This window comes from Balaenoptera physalus, assembly GCF_965194825.1.
Source record: "Balaenoptera physalus genome assembly, chromosome: 14".
Lineage (NCBI taxonomy): Eukaryota > Metazoa > Chordata > Mammalia > Artiodactyla > Balaenopteridae > Balaenoptera > Balaenoptera physalus.
Window position 1 is genome coordinate 73733923 of NC_138893.1, and position 20179 is coordinate 73754101.

Sequence of the window (20179 nt, forward strand, 5' to 3'; positions counted from 1 at the left end):
GTGTTTGTTTACAGATCATTACTTGCTTAACAGAGGAAGAAACTAAAAGCTGAAGTTTTCCAAGCTATTGCTGATTAAATAGCAATCAAAAATGAAGATAAAGAATGAGATTATAATAATAAAAAATGGACATTTACACAGGCATTTCAAATATTTTCATTTTACATAAATGAAAGCAAAAATTCCAGGATCTCCAGTTCTCTCCAGGACACCTGCCCTTCTTATTCAAGTCATATTTAGTGCAAGCAAGAAACTGTGCGGCTCCAGAGACCTTAGAAGTACAAAGAGAGACAAGGAATTCTTGCCCTTGGGTCCTTTGCTCCAAACTATTTTGCCACGTACTTCTTTCTAACACTGAAATTTAGAGCAGAGGAGCAGGGATCTTGATTCTGGGGAAAGGAAAAAGGGAAACTTTGTCAGGCTCCCACTCCTAGGGACTGGTAAGAGAAAAAAAAATTCAATGACACTTGTTAAAGATGGTAGGGCAGACTTTACTGAGGATGATTGCCATGGAACAACTTGAATGGGGTTTTGCAGCAGCAGGAGAGAGATTGGGCTCAACTCTGAAAACAGATGGGCAGGTGGTAATTTATAGCCAAGGAACAGGGTGGGGTTGCTGGATGGAAAATTACTAAGAAGAAACATCAGGAGTAAAGGAGGTTCTGGTTAAACTGATCTCATAGGATTCCTGCGGAAGGCAGGCTAGAGTAATCAGACATTACCAGGGGGATGGATGATGCAGGATGAAGAACTTGGTCCAATATCAAGGATGAGCGTGATCAGATATCAAGGATGGGGGAATTCTTGCTAAACTGACTTAACAGGGTTCTTGCTAAAACTGGATTTTACAAAGAAGTGCATACATGTACCCAAGAGAAGGTTTAGGAACCTGAATAAAGTTTGGTCAACCAAAGAATCTTTGTCACTGGGCCAGGCCCACTTGACTTTTATTATCTCATTCAATTCTGCAGGGTATACAGCTTTGCTCCCATGTTTCGGGTAAATAAACCAAGGTTCCAAGAGGAAAACCAGTTAGCGCAACCTTACAAACATTTAAATAAAGGGCAGACTCAGTTTGGTTCCCAAGCCCCTGCCATTTTTATTTTAAAAAGCTGCCTCTCCAGACATTTGCAGAAGTGGACAGATGATTAAGAGAAGTTACAAAAGCAACACTAGGGCAATATCAATTCTATCTTTGTAACAGTGACCTTAGGACTCTGACCAGGTAGCAACAAATTCAACATTTTGACTAAAAGTTTCCTAAGTGCTTAGACACTTCCTCCTCCTATATATATATTATACATATATAATATATATAATCTCAACAAAATTGTGGTTAGTCCTAATAATTTTCACAATTACCTTTAAAGGACCTATGGTGGAACTAGGGGCCATTCATTGCCAGGATATCTTATTGCCCTGAACTCAAATTTTACCTTCAGGATGCTAAAGGTTTTAAAAGTTATCCAAACCAACTAAGCATTCCTTTACTTTCACCATAATTACAGCTTGGTGAATGCTGTGGTAGTTCATCATATAAGCTCAGCGTTACTAAATACTTCACCTGGTATAAAGTAGGCATCTTATAAGCATTTCTTAAATTACTAATATTGGTCTCTAGCTAACTCTGGCTCTTTCTCATAACCCCATGAGTTCTGTGAAGCAGTCAGTCATATACTCACCCACTCTCTGACTCATTAAGTCATTAAGACTCTTATGATCAGGTTTGTCACATTTATATTCATTTTCCTCACTCTCTCGAGTGATTTTTTTTTAGTTCAAATAAGAGTTCAGCATTTATTGAATGATTTCTATGTAGCAAATAAATTCCCCAAAACTATTTACTAATTTTGGTACTTTTATGCAAAATGATCTATGTGGTGGCAGTAGGATCCTGAACATAACTGCAAACCACTAATTCATTCATTCAACATATGTTTGCTTAGTGCCAGCTGTTTGTCACACACTGGAATGAAGATACAGAGGTGATGGACAAGTCTTCTGTCTTTCACAGAGCTCCCAATATAAGTGAGAGAGACAGAAGAAATTATTAATTACAAGAAAAAAAATGGTATGTTGGCAAGACTCAAAGGAAAATGCAAACACAGAGAAGAGACCTAACATGGGTGGAAGAAGGGGATAAAGGGATGATGAAAGGCTTTCTAGAGGAGTGAAAAAATGAGGAGGATTGTGAAAAATGAGTAGGACTGAGCCAGGTGGATAAGGAAAGCAATGAAGGACGAAGCGTATGCTTTTGAGAGTGATATTCTAAGGGATATATTGAGAAACTCAGACGTGGCTGACTGGTGTGTAGAAACGAAGCATGAGAAGGAGTTGGGAAGGTCAGCCTAATTCCCTTGTACTTCTGGCTGGGCTTGCACGTGGGCTGAGCAGATAACCATGGTGTCTGACAAGGTCCTGGCTGAGAAGCAAAGCTGACAGATGCCTGGCTTCTGCTTGAAGTGGAACACTGTCCCTGTAAGGTGAGACTGAGCTTATGTGAAACCATCCGCTGGCTGAAATGACAGTCCAGAAGGATGTGATGGGGAGCACTGGGGCCATCTTCATGCATGTGACTTTGGGAGTAGGTGTTCCTGGATCAACTGCCATTGCCAGGAAGCCCAGGAGGCCCAACTGAGATCAAAATAAAAGCAGGATGGGGCCTGAAATAGTCCAGCCAAAGGTCCAAAGAGAGTGGAGAAATATCGGACAAATGCCTGCACCACAGCTCCTGATGCACCGTTTGGCTCCTCTGGACCTCTCTGACCTCAGAAATGCAACCGTTTTTTTCCTTTTTGAGACGTGGTGGGATCCTGACTTAAGTGCTGGGGATGGACATTTGGGAGAGATAATGCCCAGTGTTGGGGATGGACAAACCTGGCCTGCACAATGGTTTCAGAAAAAGAAACCTGAATCCTTTTTAGCAGAACATCTAATTTCCAGTTTTCCATGCTCTACACCACTCCCTATTATGCCTGATTCATTAACACGTTCATCCTCCTTCCCTGACTCTCTAGGTATTTGAGTTTAAGACCTATGAGAAAACAGATAATGAAACTCTAGGAGACACCAGGCCAGCTTGGGGCTGACCAAATAACAATGATCAGAGGGAGAGCAGTAAGAGGGGTGTGATGGAGGCCCAGAGAAAGCGTGCTTGTTTGCAGCGAGAGGAAGGTGTGAACCCAAGTGCAATGTCAGAGGAAGATCAGGAAAGATGCATGTTTGTAGTGTCCCTTGGGTGTAGCACTGGGCAACACCAAACTGGGTCCCATCTGGTCCCTGTGGCATTGTCAGGAACTTGGAATTTTAAGAACCAAGTTTATTAGAGTCAATTTGCTTCATTATTGACTTCTCTGCGAGGATTCTGATTCATACAATTGAAATTATATTCAAATTGTCAAGAACCAAGTCTAAAGGGAGAACACTAGTTACCCCTTTCCCCAAGTTTTCATCCCTACTTCCTGACACCCATCTTCATATCCACCCCCCTAGCTTATCTTTGTCCACTTTTCCCAACTTGGGCCAGTTCTGTTCTTACTTTTAAGCTCAAATCCCCCTTCTAAGGACATCTTCCTGATGCTTTTCTTCAAGGCTGAATTGATTTGAACCATTTCTGAAAGCTTTTCCTGTGTCAATTTCCCTGTCCAAGGCAGTTGGCCACTTTGCTTGAGAGCTGATGAGGCCTGTGTAATGCCTAGACATTTTCTTCTGCCTCATTCAAGGGCATCAAGGCAGAGCCTCCTAACATTTGAAAATGGAAAAAAATTTGCAAAGATTACTCACCAGCAGCCTCAGGGATGAGTGGATTGTTGGGTAATGGTGCCAGGGATTTAAGAGGGTGGATTCACTGAAACTCCCTTCACTCTCCTAATAAGGGAATCTTTTCTTCTCCTCCCTGAGTGGGAAGGAACTGAGAACAGTGCGGGAAGCTGTGAGTCTATGGAACCTTGATTCCACTCTGCTGGCTCCTACCCTCCTTGTTCTCTCTGTGAGCTCAGGCCCCAGTAATCCAAACTCTCCAGTAACCCTATAACTGGCTTTTTTCCCAGTAATCATTTCACAGTTGGCTCTCTGGATAAGAATGCTTCCTAACATCTGTAAAAATAATTTCTCTTCACATCTGCCTAAGAATCTCTTACATCTGTAGCAGCCTTCAGTATTCATTATCTCATTTGATCCTTATAACTGTCATGTATAATCATAATAATGATGATAAAGATTATTTAATACTTAATTGTTCTAGGCAGTATCCTAGAAGTTTTGTGCTGCCCAATTCAATACTCTCAAACCCTACCATGGAGAGATTTTATTATTCCCATTTTTCAGAGATAGAAACTGAAATTTAAATATCCTTTAGTCAGAAGCATCAAGCTTTTTAAGGCCATGCTACTTTTTGGTTACAAAACTGTGAAGGGTAGCAAAATATACCACCCCAAAATAAGTCACTTTGGCATTCTGAACTGAAGGCAATTGAGAAGAAGCAGACATAAGAAAAGCTCTCTGCATTTCCCCTATTTGCCTAAAAGCAGGTCATACATTTGTAAAGGTGTTCCCACTCCACCAGAAGGGACAGAAGTTAATCAAGAGGGATAACTCTAGACCCTTATCAGCCCAGAGACAGCACCAGAGGAATCTAGATGATAAACCTTGCTAAAACTAGCCCTTAACTACCATTAGTTTCCCCACATGTTTGCTTTTCCATAATTTGCCAACCCTAGAAGCTCAAAGTCCTTTTTTTTTTGTCATGTCACTTCTCTAAAAATTTACTGTTCTTTTGTTAAGGTGCTATATAAGCTCAAGTTCTAACCAGCCCTTTGAGTTACTCATCTCTAGGTATTCTCATGTGTATGGGCGATGCACATGTTGATAAACTTCTGTTTTTCCCTTGTTATTCTGTCTTTTGGCAGTCTAATTTATAGGGTGCCAGCCAATGAACCTAAGATGGATAGAGGGAAACGTTTTTTTTCCTCCCCTGCGGCAGGTACCATAGATCAGGTATCCCAGCTCATGATCTTGTGCTTATTTGGTTACACCAGGTTGCTATAAACATATGTTATAGACAGCACTTCTCAAAATTTATTGTGCACAGAATCACCTGGCGATCTTGTTAAAATGCAGATTCCTATTCAGTAGGTCCGGGATGAGGCCCAGAAATTTGCATTTCTGACGAGCTCCTGGGCAAATGCTGATAGTGCGGATGCAGGGACTACAGTCTGAGTAGCAAGGTATTAGGAGATTGGACATATGGCCCCATCTGCATTTCCCTTTTTGAGATAACAGCCACTTTCAAAAGGGGATTTTTGCCACCTGATCCTCATCTTGCTTGCTCTGACAACCGTGCAAACAACGGCTTTGCATAAGCAGCTGAGCTGGCCCTGTGAAAGGAAAAGAGCAGTTACTGGAGAACCTAAGAGAATCTGCATTATGGGACATTAGATCCTCTTCCTGGGAGCTGGGGAAGGCATTGGTAATAGAGAAAAAAGCCAGGGCCTTTTGTCTCAAAAGCAGCCTTACTTGGTATGGAAGAAGGGTGTGATGTGGCAGGGGAGTAGATGCATTTTTTATCCCACAGGATGCATTTTTTTCCCCTCAGATTATCAAAGCATTGTATATCTTTTACGAGTCATTTGCAAGATACTTAAAATAACAAAAGAACTGTTTAACTCACTCAGAGCTCAAAATCTAGCAATGACCACTATTTACAATTTTTATGTATTTACAATGAGTTTTTAAGCCAGATGAAGATATCAACTGGCTGATAAAACAGTTGAGCTCACACTGCATTTTCAGATTTATGTGTTGCAATTGGTTGAAAATTTTGTTAGAAGCATCTCCCTGTGTTACTAGGGCTTCTTTGTAAACATTGTTTTTGATGGTTGCATGATTTTCCATTGCTTGTTCCCATCATAATTTCCTGAACTATTCTCAGATTTCTGTTCTTTCTAAGTTATTTTCAAGTTTTCACTCTTAGGATCAACGTTGGAATAAATCTTGGTTTACGTTTTCTGTGATTTCCTTATAATAAATTCCTAGGAGTGAAATTACTAGAGCAATGGTTTTAGACATTTTTAAGACTTTGGTTACATATTGCCAAGTCGCCTTCCAGAAATGCTGTTTTCTGGAAAGAAAGTTTTACAGGTGTCTTCTTCAAGACATGGCCCTGGATCGGGACACTGAGCCCATCTTCGGAGCCTTCCTCCTCTGGGAAGTTCAAGCCGTGTCCCTGCTATTTGCTTCGCAGTTGTTTTCCCAGGCTTTCCTCCCTCTCATTATCAGAAAAGTAGCAGTGGAGGACCAATTTGGTTCTAAATGCACTTTTACTAATTGCACCGTATGTTACACATTTGGGTCACGGTAGCTTTGGTTTCTGTTTGTGTGTCTTCAGGGAAGGAAATGGAAAGAAGCCAACAGAGGAAGGAACCAGTGATGTGGGAAGCCCAGCCCTTGGTGCCTCCAGCCGTCCTCTCCATCCTGGTAGGTCATGAGATATGCAGAAGGTGGACTGGGTACAAAGACCCACCCAAGTTTGCCTTTTTGGTCCATTTTAATTATCTGGCAATTTAATTGTAGTTAAGTTGAGCTGAAATTAAATTGTGACTTAGTTGTGGGTTCTTCCCCACCCCCAAGGTTGTGTTTTGTTGTTCAAAGTCACATGTCTTGGGACACATTTCCTTGCAGAAGATGTGAGAATAGCATGGGCTGTATAGGAGGCAGAACCCTGTATCACCCAGTAGCAACTTGTGTAATCCTGGCATTGCCATTTTGGAGCAGAGCCTTGTTTATATTGGGCATGAGGCAGGGCATTATGCTGAGGACCCCAGGCAGCCCATGGTCTGCAAGGAGGAAGGACACATGTGGGAAAGGTCGTGGGCACAGTGATATTGACAGTCAACACAGAGGTGAGTGAGGGAAAGGTTTGGGGATAGGAATGAATCCCAAGCCTGCAGGATAGGATCCAAGTGGTGGAAAGAAGATCCTGAAGCACAAATCTGTTAAGTCTGCAGTTTGATCTGAACCTGGCCTCAGATGGAGCCCAGCCCCTAGACTAAGCATTAATCTTAGTCACAAACTGGACTTGTCCCCAGGCTCACTAAGCCCTGACCCAGCCTCCATGTGAATTTGGACTTGAGCACAGAATTAAGTTGTAACCTGGCAAGTGTCTGAGCCTTAGCCCCAACCAAGAACAATTCTGTTTATCCATTCAAATAATGTTTATTCAATGCTTACAGATTTCAGGTCATTCTCTGACCTTGAAGCCTCTTCACCTTTTCTCATTATTAGTGTGAAATTGAATGAGATAATATACGTTCCAGGTTAGTGCAATTCCTGCACATAGCTGTTACCATGACCTACCCTCACCACAGCCTGAGCCCAACCAATCCCCCTCACTGTTGGGAGGACAGTAGTCTTCTTAGGATGCAAAGAGGGGCTCTTATAAGGCTTTCCAGCAGTTCTCTTGAAGGCTTGCCTCCGTTGGTCTTACATGCACAGTTTTCTGGGTCTAATAGCTGAACATTCTGTGTGGGTCTCCTTGCTTGCTCTGGTCCCCAGCCCACCTCCCTGCTTCTTCACAGCCTCACTCTTCCTACACTCCTGTCAGTGGAAACGCTCCAAGAGGAAAAGATTTCTGGATGACGTCTTTCCTTCTTTAACTCCTCTTCACACACAAAGCTATTTCTTTTCAGCTCCACTGTTCTGAGTATAGAAAAGATGGCTGGAGTTTAGAACTGTCTGTTCTTTTGCCTCTTCCAAAGGCAATGATGTTCTCTATCTTAATTTGGGCTGTTATAACAAATGAGCACTGATGCACAACTCATAAACAACAGAAATGTATTTCTTACAGTTCTGGAGACTGGGAAGTCCAAGAGTAAGGTACCAGCAGGTTCTACCAAATATATTTACAGTATCTGGTTAGAACCCACTTCCTGGTTCATAAATAGCTATCTTCTCACTGTATCTTCATATGGCAGAAGGGGCAAGAGAGCTCTTTGGGGTCTCTTTTGTAAGGGCACTAATTCCATTTATGAGGGTCCCACCCTCATGACTTAATCACCTCCAAAAGGCTCCACCTCCTAATACCAACTCATTGAGAGTTAGAATTTCAACATATGAGTTTGGGGGGACACAAACATTCAGTCCATAACATTCTCCATTGATGTTGGACAGAACTCTGTATCCCCAACCTGGGGCAGAATGTGGGTGGAGGTTGCCACCTGCAAATGACTCCAAATGATCATTCCTGATTCATTTATGATTCAGCCGTTGCTAGACTTCTAGTGGTACGTGAGGGCCTGTGACATTGTTGGCCTGGCTTCCTCCTTCAGATGTAAGTACCTGGGCATTCTGAACATCTTTGCTCTTTGTGATGTCTGCCATTTGGAGACACTCCTAGTGGGGACCAACCCCAGAGTGCATGGGCATTGCCCAATAATTCAAAGGTGACTCTGAATTCTGAATAAGCTCTCAGTCATCCAATCTCACTGGAATTGTGCCTGCAAAAACTGTTCATCTCTCTTGGAGACTTGAGGGATAGCAGGTATTTGTGAATTCTTTTCTACTTTATAGAGAATTGGGCCAGCAGAATCCACCGGAATGGGGCTGCTTTTTTGTTAGCAACAGACCCACCCAGATTCCTGGAGATCAGCCATTGGGAGGAAGGGGTTGTTGCCTTCCTTATACAAAGAAATGGAAAGGTCATTTCACTTGATCCTTAATATAGTTTTTAAAGTCAGTACAATTATTCCCATTTGCCTGATGTAGAAATTGAAGCTTGGAGATGTTAAGGAAACTGCAAATCACACAGTTATTGGCCCAAGTGGGACTGGAAGGGACAATTTCAGCATTCAAATGATCATGCTCTAGCATAGAGAAAACCACAAATCAGTTTTGTGGGGCACAAGAATGAACTTCTATTTGTATCTTTTTGTGATACATTTTAACTGGGTCTTCTCCCCTTGTTCCTTCTGAGATGTTTAGAACTTGAGAGTAAGAGGGGATCTCACAGACCCCCAGGTGAATATTCATGCTTCATAGAATGGGTCAGGCTGCTCAAATGAGAAGCAGATTACCAGCAGGAGGGATTTTCCAGGGCAGAGGTTGTGATAAGAAAGAAAGAAAGAAAGAGAGAAAGAGAGAAAGAGAGAGAGAGAGGGAGGGAGGGAGAGAGAGAGAGAGAAAGAAAGAAAAGGAAGGAAGGAAGGAGGAAGGAAGGAAGAAAAGAAAAAAAGAAGGAAAGAAAGAAAGAAAGTGAGCACAAGTTTTATGGTAGACCATACATATGTTTCTTAATATCTTTCAAACTTCTTTGTTTCCTTATTTGTAAAATGGGAGTAATAATACTTGCCATCCAGGGCTATGGAAAGAATTAAATGAAAGTGCATTTCTGAAACATTTGTCACTGTGCCATACAAGTTTAAAGAAAAAAATGTTCCAACATGCAGAGTGACTCTAAAATCTAAAGAGTTGGGAACCCAGATCGGTCCTTCTCTCCTCTGCCTCCCCTTCTCCACCAGCCTTTCTTTACCTGCCTCTGTCTTGCTGCCCCCTTTCTCGGAGCTCTGCTGCAGCCCACCTGCTCTTCACTCCCCGCAACCTCCCACCCACAAGCACACATTGTTCAGGTTCAACCTCTAGGCTCCCCCTCCTTTTCACTACTTTCTGCTTGTCCAGACTGTTTCCAGGTTCAGTGAACACTCGTTTAACCAGTTCAATGCCCATGGATCTCTGCCTTCTTTATGGCTCACTAATGGGTCTAAACAGGACTTGATCTATTCCAGCAGTTTGGGAGCTGTTTTATTCGAGGGGTTGTAAGACCATCAAGGGAAGAGTTTTCATTCCCAGCACAGCTGAGTGCAGGCTTCAGTTCATGAGAGTAACACTAGGCATGCCCTGACCATAATGGTCTAGAACAGTGCGTAGAATATGGACGAGAAGGGGAGGGAGAGGTTTAGAATCTTCTGCTGCTGCTCTTCTTCTTGTTGCTCTTCCCACCCCCTGACATACACACTAACTCACTCTCTCTGTCTCTCTCTGTCACACACACACACACAGACACACACACACGCACACTTAGACCTTAGCAAAACAGAGCACAGGGCTGGATCCATTTCACCACAGCAAAGCCTGTGACTTTTCTTTTAAGCACCTTCTTGGGAACCTCATCTGCTATGAACTTCAGTTTTGCCCAATGACCTAATTTATCTAAACAGTTCAGGATGATTCTGTCATCATGAGACAACTCAAACACCTTGAGTAATTGCCGAGCGCTCTGACTTCTGATGGAAAGGCCCTTCGTCAGTCGCAAGAGGTCTGCATGGTGAAGGAGAGGGGGAACAAAGAAACAGACCCACTGAGGTGTGGTTCTCCTCATGTTGGAGGACTGAGAGAAAATCTGAGCCTAAACACTTTCCAGAAACTTCCACAAGCCTTGCTTTAAAGCCAAGCCTGTCCGAAAGCTGTACCTGTAAAATCTGACAGAGCACATTTAATTTCCCCAACTTGGAACAGTCTCTCAATTGCTCCCAACTCAGAGCAAAATCAGATTACCTCTGATGTGATTTCTTTCCCAGTTTCATGGGTCATAGGTGTAGGTTATTTTAAGAACTGCTACCGGGCTTCCCTGGTGGCGCAGTGGTTGAGAATCTGCCTGCCAATGCAGGGGACACGGGTTCGAGCCCTGGTCTGGGAAGATCCCACATGCCGCGGAGCAACTAGGCCCGTGAGCCACAACTACTGAGCCTGCGCGTCTGGAGCCTGTGCTCCGCAACAAGACAGGCCACGATAGTGAGAGGCCCGCGCACCGCGATGAAGAGTGGCCCCCACTTGCCGCAACTAGAGAAAAGCCCTCGCACAGAAATGAAGACCCAACACAGCCATAAATAAAAATAAATTAAAAAAAAAAAAAACTGCTACCAAAGAAGAAAGGGAAAGGAATTCAACGGGTCTGTGCAAACTTCTTCTACTTGCCCCTCCTCCTTCCCTTCTTCCCATGAATCCTCCCCTCCTTGCTTTCCCGAACAAAATTTATTGATCCCCAAGCCACAGACTAGGTACTGAGGACAAGGGGGTGAGCAAGGACAGTACCCTCACCTAGTTCACAGGCCAGTTGGCAGAGGGAATGGCATAGAAGGGACCCAGTTTCTGATCAGGACTCTGCCGATGACTGCATTTTCTTCTCTGTGCAATTCCCCAGTGTTTCCTTTGTAATTACTGCTATCTTTCAGATTCAGTGACATCAGAAAGGTGAAACCTGGATGGAAAGGGGTTCAAGCAAGAGGGAGGGGGTTGCAGCAGACAGGATTATAGCCAATTCTGAATTTTAAGATTCTTCAGGCTTCATTCCTTTTTTGCAATATTTGTTTTTTTGTAGACTTTCTTGTTATACACAAAATAAAATCTCATTGCAGAAGCGTTTAAAAAAAAGATAATAGCTCACATTTACTAAGCTCCTACTTGGTTGCTAGGCCCTGAGCAAAGTGCTTTATGTGAATTACACACCTCATTGCTACTGAGACTTAGAGGGGTTGAGTTACCGAGCTGGCGGAGCAAGTTAGTGACAAACCAGGATTCTACTCAGGGTGTGTTGACTTTGGAGTGCAGCACCTTGACTACTAAACTATCCTGCCAAGAAAAGAAGGGGCCAGTTAATTCCCTTGTAAAGTCATTTTAGTTAGTACGCTTCCTTCTTTCTAATATTCACAAGTCTTTTTTTGACTCCAATTGCTTTGGGTTCCACATGCAGATTGATACTCAATACCATTAGCAAAGAAAATCAAAACCATGATGAAATATCACTTCATGCCTGCTAGAATGGCATCAAAAAGACAAGAGATAATAAATTCTAGCGAGGACATGGAGAAAGGGGAACCCTTGTGCACTCTTGGTGGGAATGTAAATTGGTACAACCAATATGGAAACAGAAAACAGTATGGAGGTTCCTCAAAAAATTAAAAAATAGAACTACCATATGATCCAGCAATTCCAGTTCTGGGAATATATCCAAAGGAAACCAAATCACTCTGTCAAAGAGATATCTGCAACCCCGTGTTCATAGCAAAATTATCTATAATAGCTAAGACATAGAAACAACCTAAGTGTCCATCAATGGATGAATGGAAAAAGGAAATGTTCTATCTATTTATCTATCTATGAAAGAAAGAAATCCTGCCATTTGTGATAACACAGATGGACCCTGAGGGCATTATGCTAAGTGAAATAAGTCAGGCAGAGAAAGACAATTGCTGTATAATTGACTAATATGTGGAATCTAAAAAGCCAACCAAACAAACAAAAAACACCAACAACAAACCCATAGAAAGTCATAGAAAAAGAGAACAGATTTGTGGTTACCAGAGGCAGGGGTTGGAGGTGGTAGACTTGGATGTAGGCAATCAAAAGTTACAAACTTCTAGTTGTAAGATAAATAAGCACTAGGGTTGTAATGTACACATTATGATATGCATGGAAGTGGTTTTCCTTGTATTTATCCTGCTTGTAGTTCATTGAGGTTCTTGTACCTGTAAGTCAGTGTTTTTCATCACATTTTATAACTTTTCAGTTATTATATTTCACATCATAGGCAGACTACTGGAGACCAAGCTAAAGATACAAGCTTGAAAGCATCCAGTGAAAAAAGGTGTGTTGTGTACATGGGAACAAAGATGAGACTGACCACTGACTTCTTATCAGGAAGACAGAAGACCAGAATGCAATGGAATGACCTCTTTATAGTGCTGGGGTCTTGGTGGCAGGGTCGGTCCACGGGAAGGCTATATAAACTAAAAACAACTTTCAAAAGTGAGAGTTTAATACAGAAATCTTATGGTAGAACAAAAGGTGAGAGAATTTGTTGCCAATATGCCTGCAATAGAAGAAATCCTGAAACCAAAAAGGAAATGATATCAGAGAGAAACTCAGATATCTAGGAAGTAAAGAAAGGCAACGGAAGTGGAAAATAAACACTTAAACATAAAAGACATTTTTTCCTCCTAGTAATTTCTATAAATATTAACTGATTTTAAAATAAAACAAGTAACATCATAAAGTAGAATTTATCATGTATTTAGAAAAACACCATGACACTACAGAAGGGGATTGTATACATAAAATAATACTGTTCTTTAGTTATTCTGTTTGAAAGATGCTAAGTGGGAGGTGTGAAGAGTGAAGTGGAACATTGTAACATCAGTAGTGGATCCCTCAGGTGTGACATGGTACAATATTAACCTAACTAGATTGAAAGTGAAAAATACAGCTAGTTAGCCCTGGAGCAACTACTAACAAAATAACAAAAGATGTCTTGCTAAGAAGTTAATAGAGGAAATAAAAGAGATTTTTATTTATTTATTTTAATTTGGCCGTGCTGCGTGGCATGTGAGATCTTAGTTCCCCAACCAGGGATTGAACCCATGGCCCCTGCATTGGAAGTGCAGAGTCTTAACCACTGGACTGCCAGGGAAGTCCCAAAAGAGATTCTTGTATATGAGTAATCCCCCCAACACCCCCCAACGAGAAAAAAAGGCAAGAAAAGCACAAAAGAAGAACAAAACCAGAAGACACAAATGGAAAAAAATTAGATTATTCCTCTTGCCAAATGGAAAACAAACAGCAAGATTGTAGACTTCAACCAACCACAGGAATAGTCCCATAGAAGAATGTAAAAGGACTAAACACTAATTAAAAGTCAGAGCTTTTCAACTGAAAAAAAGCAAGATCCAACCCTATGCTCCTTACAGGAGACACAAACAAATTCCAGCCTTACGTGGTTTCACCAAGGAATGCTACCAAATATTCAAGGGAGAAAGCAGTCCAGTCTCATACAACCCTTACAGAAAATAGAGGGGGAGGAGATGTTGCCTACCTCATTTTATAAATCCAGCATTGTCCAGATTCCCAAACCAGACACACCTATTGAAATAGAAAACAACAGACAAATACCTTCATGAACCTAGATACAAAACTCCTTAAAATATTAGTCAGTTGCATCTGTCGTTGGGCCCTCGTTCTCATTCCCAATGTTGATGAATTTTCTCTTTTAGTCCTTAGTTAAATTTATCAGAATGTTGTTTGTTTTATTGACATATACAAAGGCCTGTAAAGGTATTAATTTTAATTTATGTCTTACTTTAATATAATTTCATCTTTTAGATTGTATTGAGTCAGTGTGTATCGATTGTAGTATTATGGTTTTTTCCCCGCCCCGATATCCTATGGTCATTTAAAAAGATAGTACAAAATATATACATCTGGCAAATAAACTTTATTTACTGTATTATTCAGTTTCCCTGAAACCCATTTATTCTTGTTTATTTGATCTGTAAAAGATTTAGAGAATTGGATTAGTTTCCCAACTTGATGATAGTTCCATTAATTTCCCCTCATATTATAGCGGTTGTTATATTTACGTTGATGCAGTGTTATTGCCCATAAACATTTCATGGCAGGTCTATTGAGAGCATTTATCATTATCGACAATGCTATTAATACTAAATATACTTCCCGCTTATCTTTAAATATCCAGTTCAGGAAGCACCTCCTCTAAGTCTTGCCCTGGTCCTCCAGGCTCGTTTTTCTACATCCCCCCCAGCCCCCGGGGCTTAATTCTTTATTAATATGGTGCTTTGTGCGGTGTTCTTCCTCATTAGATTGTGAGCTCCATGAGAATGGAGTTCATGCCTTATTTCCTTTTAAGCTGCAAGTTTTAGCATAGTTCCTGGATTGGGGATGGAGCTGGGTAAACGTTCATTGAATTGGATTGAAAGAAAAGTGACCAAAAAAAAAAAAAATAGGTATTTAGAAATAGTCATCATAGGTATTGGAGGATGTGCTGGATGTGAAGTCAGATAATGGGAAGAATTTGAAAACAAACAGAGAAACAGAAGGAAGAGGCAGCCAGCTTAGAAACTGCCCTCACCACTCCAGCCCCATCTCACCTCCAGCTCCCTTCCCAAATCCTTCTCATCCCCACTCCCCCGCTAACCCCTGCACATTCTTCCCTCACCTTTGGCCCTGGAGCAAAGCAGGTCAGCTGGCTTGCTGTTTGTATGGCAAGTCTCTGGGATAAAAATACTGTGTTTTGACAGCTTGGTAGTGTGAAATCATTCTTTACAAGGCACGTCTGCGTGGGCTGCCTTACCTGGGAAGAGGATAACAAGGCAGTAACTGGGACGCTCTGTAGACACAGGGATGGGCCGTGGGAGAAATGAGTGTTTCTGTTTCAGTGTCAGGTATCAGGCACACGTAGCTCAGGGAATGCTCTTGGATGAGACAAGCCTGGGACTGGAGAGAAGCAACATGGCACCGTCAGCCCCAGTGCTTCACCTGCTTCTGACCTGTTGATTCCTAAAGGCCCCTGAACTGCAGCTTCAGCTGGGGGTCAGTAGAAAGGGAGACAGTTCCAAACTGCTCAACCCATTCCTATTCATCTCCACCCCTGCTCAGTCTTTGCACCTGGGGAGGAGGGCGGGGAGGGGATCTGACCAAAGAGACCACTTGCAAGTCCTGAAAGTAGTATTGTGTGCTTTACACTTTGGCCTCTGCACCTGCTATTCCCTCAACCCAGAATGCCCACAGCCCTCATCCTCTGCACCCCTTGCAATTCTATACATCTTTCAGGAACCCACTCAAATATCAACTCCTCTAGGAAACCTTTCTTTGCTTCTAAGGAGTACTGATAATATCCTTCTGTGTGCTTCTAATATAGCCTGGTCATTTAGCCATCATAAAATTTTAAGGGATAGATAGTAATGAATATTTTTATTAAGATATCTCTTTCTCTTACTAGTCTGTGGGATCCTTTTCTGTTAGGGCAAGATTTTATTCATCCCTTGCATTCTCAGTACCTAGTGGTTGGTACATAGTAATACTCAATAAAGGTTGCAAATTTATTGGAATTGAGGGGGTAGATGGATTAATTCACTGATAACTGGAGGGAAGAATGCTTTACATTGGAGGACTGACCTTTCTGGAAATGTACTTGGTATTTCTGATTTCTAAAACTTTGCCCATATAGGTTCCCACTGTCTAAAAAGTCTCAGTCCTTACTTTTTTTTTTTTTTTTAAAGAATCTTGTGCACTTGACTGAAAGGAACTCCAGCTCTCCTTAACCACTAAAGCAACATTGTCTACAGGCCTTGGATCCCAAAAGATACGGAGTCACATTTCTGTTCTATTACTAGAGTCTTGGTCTTGGTCTTGGTCATAACTTTTAGAGCCAATTTATTCATCTGGTAAAATATAGATATTAACTCCTACTTCTTTTGGCATAACCGACTGCCTGTGGATTTTTTTATTCTAATAATTTTTGTATGAAATCTAGTCTCTGATTTATGGTGTTCCTGACCTTCCCAGAATATCGTGGAGATTAAATGAGATGACATAGATGACAGATCAGAATGGCATTGGGAGTTCATGCTGTGAACCTCCCTTTTGCTTTAAACACATCAGTGATGGGTGAGCTGTGCTCACAAGCAAGAGGAACCTCTCAGGGGCCCAGAGCATAACTGAAGCCCTCTGTGGTGAGCAGAGCTGTAGTCACAGGCCTGCTGGGCAATACGTCTGGAAGCAAGCAGAAGCAGCCTGGAGTGAGTGTGACATCTGGGGGTAATGGGAACCAAATGGACTCTGCATGGGGTGGGGGTCCCGTGCCAGCACACTGCATGAGACAAAGGCAAGCACAGCGTTCTTGCACCTGGTAAAGAAGGCTGAAAAAGATACTATGGGCCCTGTCCTGAGGCGTGGTTTATATAAGCCGTGCATGCCTTGGCTGAAGAAAGATTTTTCAAGTTCACTTAGAATTTGCCCTCCCTTGCTAACATAGTGCTGGACCTGTGATTTGCAATATCAGTCCAGGATGGAGCCCCAAGCCACCAATATAAAATCTGTTTAAGGACTGGATGATGCAGGGGCCATATGGATAAAATCATGAAGCCACTAGATTGCAAGGAGTGAGCTTAGAGAGAAGACAAATAAAACACCAAACAAAGAAAACAGCCTCTCAGGATGAGTCTACAAAGAGCAACTCTAGGCAACCTGAAATGTACCAGGAGATGGTACCATCTCCCTTTTTCTTCAGTGGTCCTATCAATTTCTACTTTTTCATATATATATCTGTGTGTGTGTGTGTGTGTGTGTGTGTTTGTGTGTGTGTGTGTAATCATGTTTTCCTTCTAGACAGTGTGCTCTTGAGGCCAGTGGCTTTCTCTAAGTCCTCCCTCCTCCCTGCAGGGGTACAGGCCAGGGCAAACAGTGGAAGCTCTGTTTGCCATTGGCAGAACTCTGTGTATGCCAAATGCTGTGACTTTGTAGTGGAATCATTGCAAAGAGCACAGTGGGTGTTATCAATGTCTGTGTGAAAGGGAGTTTGAAATTCTTTTTGTTGAACCATTTGTGAAGACTGGGTAGTTGCTCTGGGGGATTTTCCTATTTCTTAGCACTAATAACATTCTCTACAACACAACTTCAGTGCACAGGAATCCTTCTGGCCATGGATGTAGCTTCCATCATAGAGTGGGAAAGTCCCAGGCCAGCCGCCTCCCGAGTTCCAGGCTCATCAAGCGTATTTCATCGTTCTGACTGCCCAGTACTATTTAGTGTTATTCTCTCTGCCGCTTTTTCAGATCTTTCTTTTTTCCCCCCATCTATTTCACATGCTTGGGTTGGCAGCTGCTCACTCAATAGTATGAGGAAGCCAGTTGCCTTCAAAACAGTAGGATAGTTTCCTTTGTTTTTTTTTTTCCCCCTCTCAAGTGTTTAATTTGATATTTTCGGTGAATTTGATATCATTTGGTAGCAGTCCATCAGCGCATACCCTGGGGCTACAGTTTGCCTTTAAATGAAACTAACTTTGCTTCTGAACTTCTCTCCATTAGTTATTGCTGTTTTGATCCTCCTCTGTCAGCCCACATCCGTTCTTCAGCTTCTCCCTTTTTCACCTCTAGCTCCTCATCACTCTCTCTTTGTTCCTAAGTGCCTGGGTTTCAAGAGGAAGGGGCCTGTGTCTTGCCAAGGCAGTCCTCTCACTGCCATTACTAATCAAGCCAACTCCCACCTTTGTTTAAATGTCATGAGCCAGCCGTGGCACTGTAGTCACACCCTCATTTGAACTCACAATATTCTCATGTAATTGTAAGTCAAGATCCAGGCAAATAAGGCAAGCCACTACAGAGTGATTGTTTCTACACTCAGCTCTAGACCTACCTGACTCCAAAGTCCATGCTTCTTTTTTTTTTTTTTTAATTAATTAATTAATTTATGGCTGCGTTGGGTCTTCGTTTCTGTGCGAGGGCTTTCTCCAGTTGCGGCAAGCGGGGGCCACTCTTCATCGCGGTGCGCGGGCCTCTCATTATCGCAGCCTCTCTTGTTGCGGAGCACAGGCTCCAGACGCGCAGGCTCAGTAATTATGGCTCACGGGCCTAGTTGCTCCGCGGCATGTGGGATCTTCCCAGACCAGGGCTCGAACCCGTGTCCCCTGCTTTGGCAGGCAGATTCTCAACCCCTGCGCCATCAGGGAAGCTCCCAAAGTCCATGCTTTCTTCACCCCAGTGTGATGACCCCTCTCTCTGACCACAGCACACTGTTGTGCTCGGGCTTCTCTGTTTTATCATGTCATGCACCATGCTTCTTTCTGGTGTTGCAAATCTATTCGGCTTAGAGTGTCTGTCATAGTTTTAGAGAGGGGGCTAAATCTTCTGGCTGGCCTGAAATACTCACCATTGCTCCTTTCGTTGTTGGCAGTCTGCTACAGGCCTGACAGAGTTACCGAAATTACAACCCTGGAGTTTTCTTCAGTCCTCCTCCTACTGTTGAAAACTTTTCTCCTCTGTCCATGGTTCTGCTTCTTGCTAATCCTGCTTCCATGCCCTCACATTTCTTCCTTTCTGGACTCTGGTCAGAGAATAGGTCTAAAAGCAAACAGATGTTAGACTAGCACAGCCTACTTTTCTGCTACTCAACATTGATTCTCAACTTCTGCCTTTATTTAACTTGCATACAACAGCAACTTCATGAGACAGAAGGGGCAACACAATGTCCTGTTATTCACTGTACCCATCTGAAAGTCTCACATCTCCAGTGATCTACCATCTTCCCTTTTACTTCTAGATGTGGCTTCTGGTGTTCTGTGAACTGAAATGTAAATGTAAGCACGACTTAAATATATATCACTCAACTTAATAGAAAAATGGAAAACTAAAAGAATGAAATATATAAATGTGTATATATATATATATATGTGTGTGTGTGTGTGTGTATATATATATATATATATATGGTTGACCCTTGAACAACAGGGATTTGAACTGCGTAGGTCCACTTGGATTTTTTTCAATAAATATATTGGAAATGTTTTTTTGGAGATTTGCGACAAATTGAAAAAACTCACAGATGAACCGGGTAGCCTAAAAATACTGAAAAAATTAAGAAAAAAGTTAGGTATGTCCTGAATGCATAAAATATATGTAGATATTAGTCTATTTTTACCACTTACTATCATAAAATATACACAAATCTATTATAAAAAGTTAAAATTTACCAAAACTTGTGCACACAAACACTTACAGACCATACATGGTGCCATTTGCAGTTGAGAGATATGTAAACAAATGTAAAGGTGCAGCATTAACTCATAACTGCATAAAATTAACTGTAGTAATACTGTCCTACTGTAGTAATCTCATAGCCACCTCCTGTTGCTGTTGCTGTGAGCTTAAGTGTTGTGAGTATCCGCTTAAAACACTGTGTGATGCTAATTATCTTTGAGTGAGCAGTTTGTCTCTCCAGTAAATTGTGTGTCATAATAAAAAGTGATCTCTTGCAGTTCTTGTGTATTTTTCATCGTGTTTAGTGCAATACCATAAACCTTGAATAACACCATGGGACCCATACGAAGTGCCACTAGTGATGCTAAAAGTGCTTCCAAGAAGCAAAGTCATGACATTACAAGAAAAAGTTGAATTGCTTAATGTACACCATAGATTGAGGTCTGCAGCTGAGGTTACCCACCATTTCAAGATAAATGAATCCAGCAAATGGACCATTGTAAAAAGAGAAAAGGAAATTCGTGAAGCTGTCGCTGCAGCTACACCTTGCACTTTTTGTGAAATACCTTTTTATCTCATAATGAAAATGCAGCTTTTATGTGGGTGCAGGATTTCTGTAATAAATGCATACCTATAGACTCTAA

At 42.0% G+C, this 20179-nt stretch overlaps 1 long non-coding RNA gene across 1 annotated transcript in view; it reads left to right on the forward strand.

Moving 5' to 3' along the window:
* LOC309642566 overlaps positions 1-20179 on the forward strand; it is a 191753-nt gene that overhangs the window by 46578 nt on the left and 124996 nt on the right. The window contains exon 2 of the long non-coding RNA XR_014253258.1: positions 6386-6474. This is a non-coding gene — a long non-coding RNA (uncharacterized lncRNA). The remainder of the gene's footprint in view (positions 1-6385; positions 6475-20179) is intronic.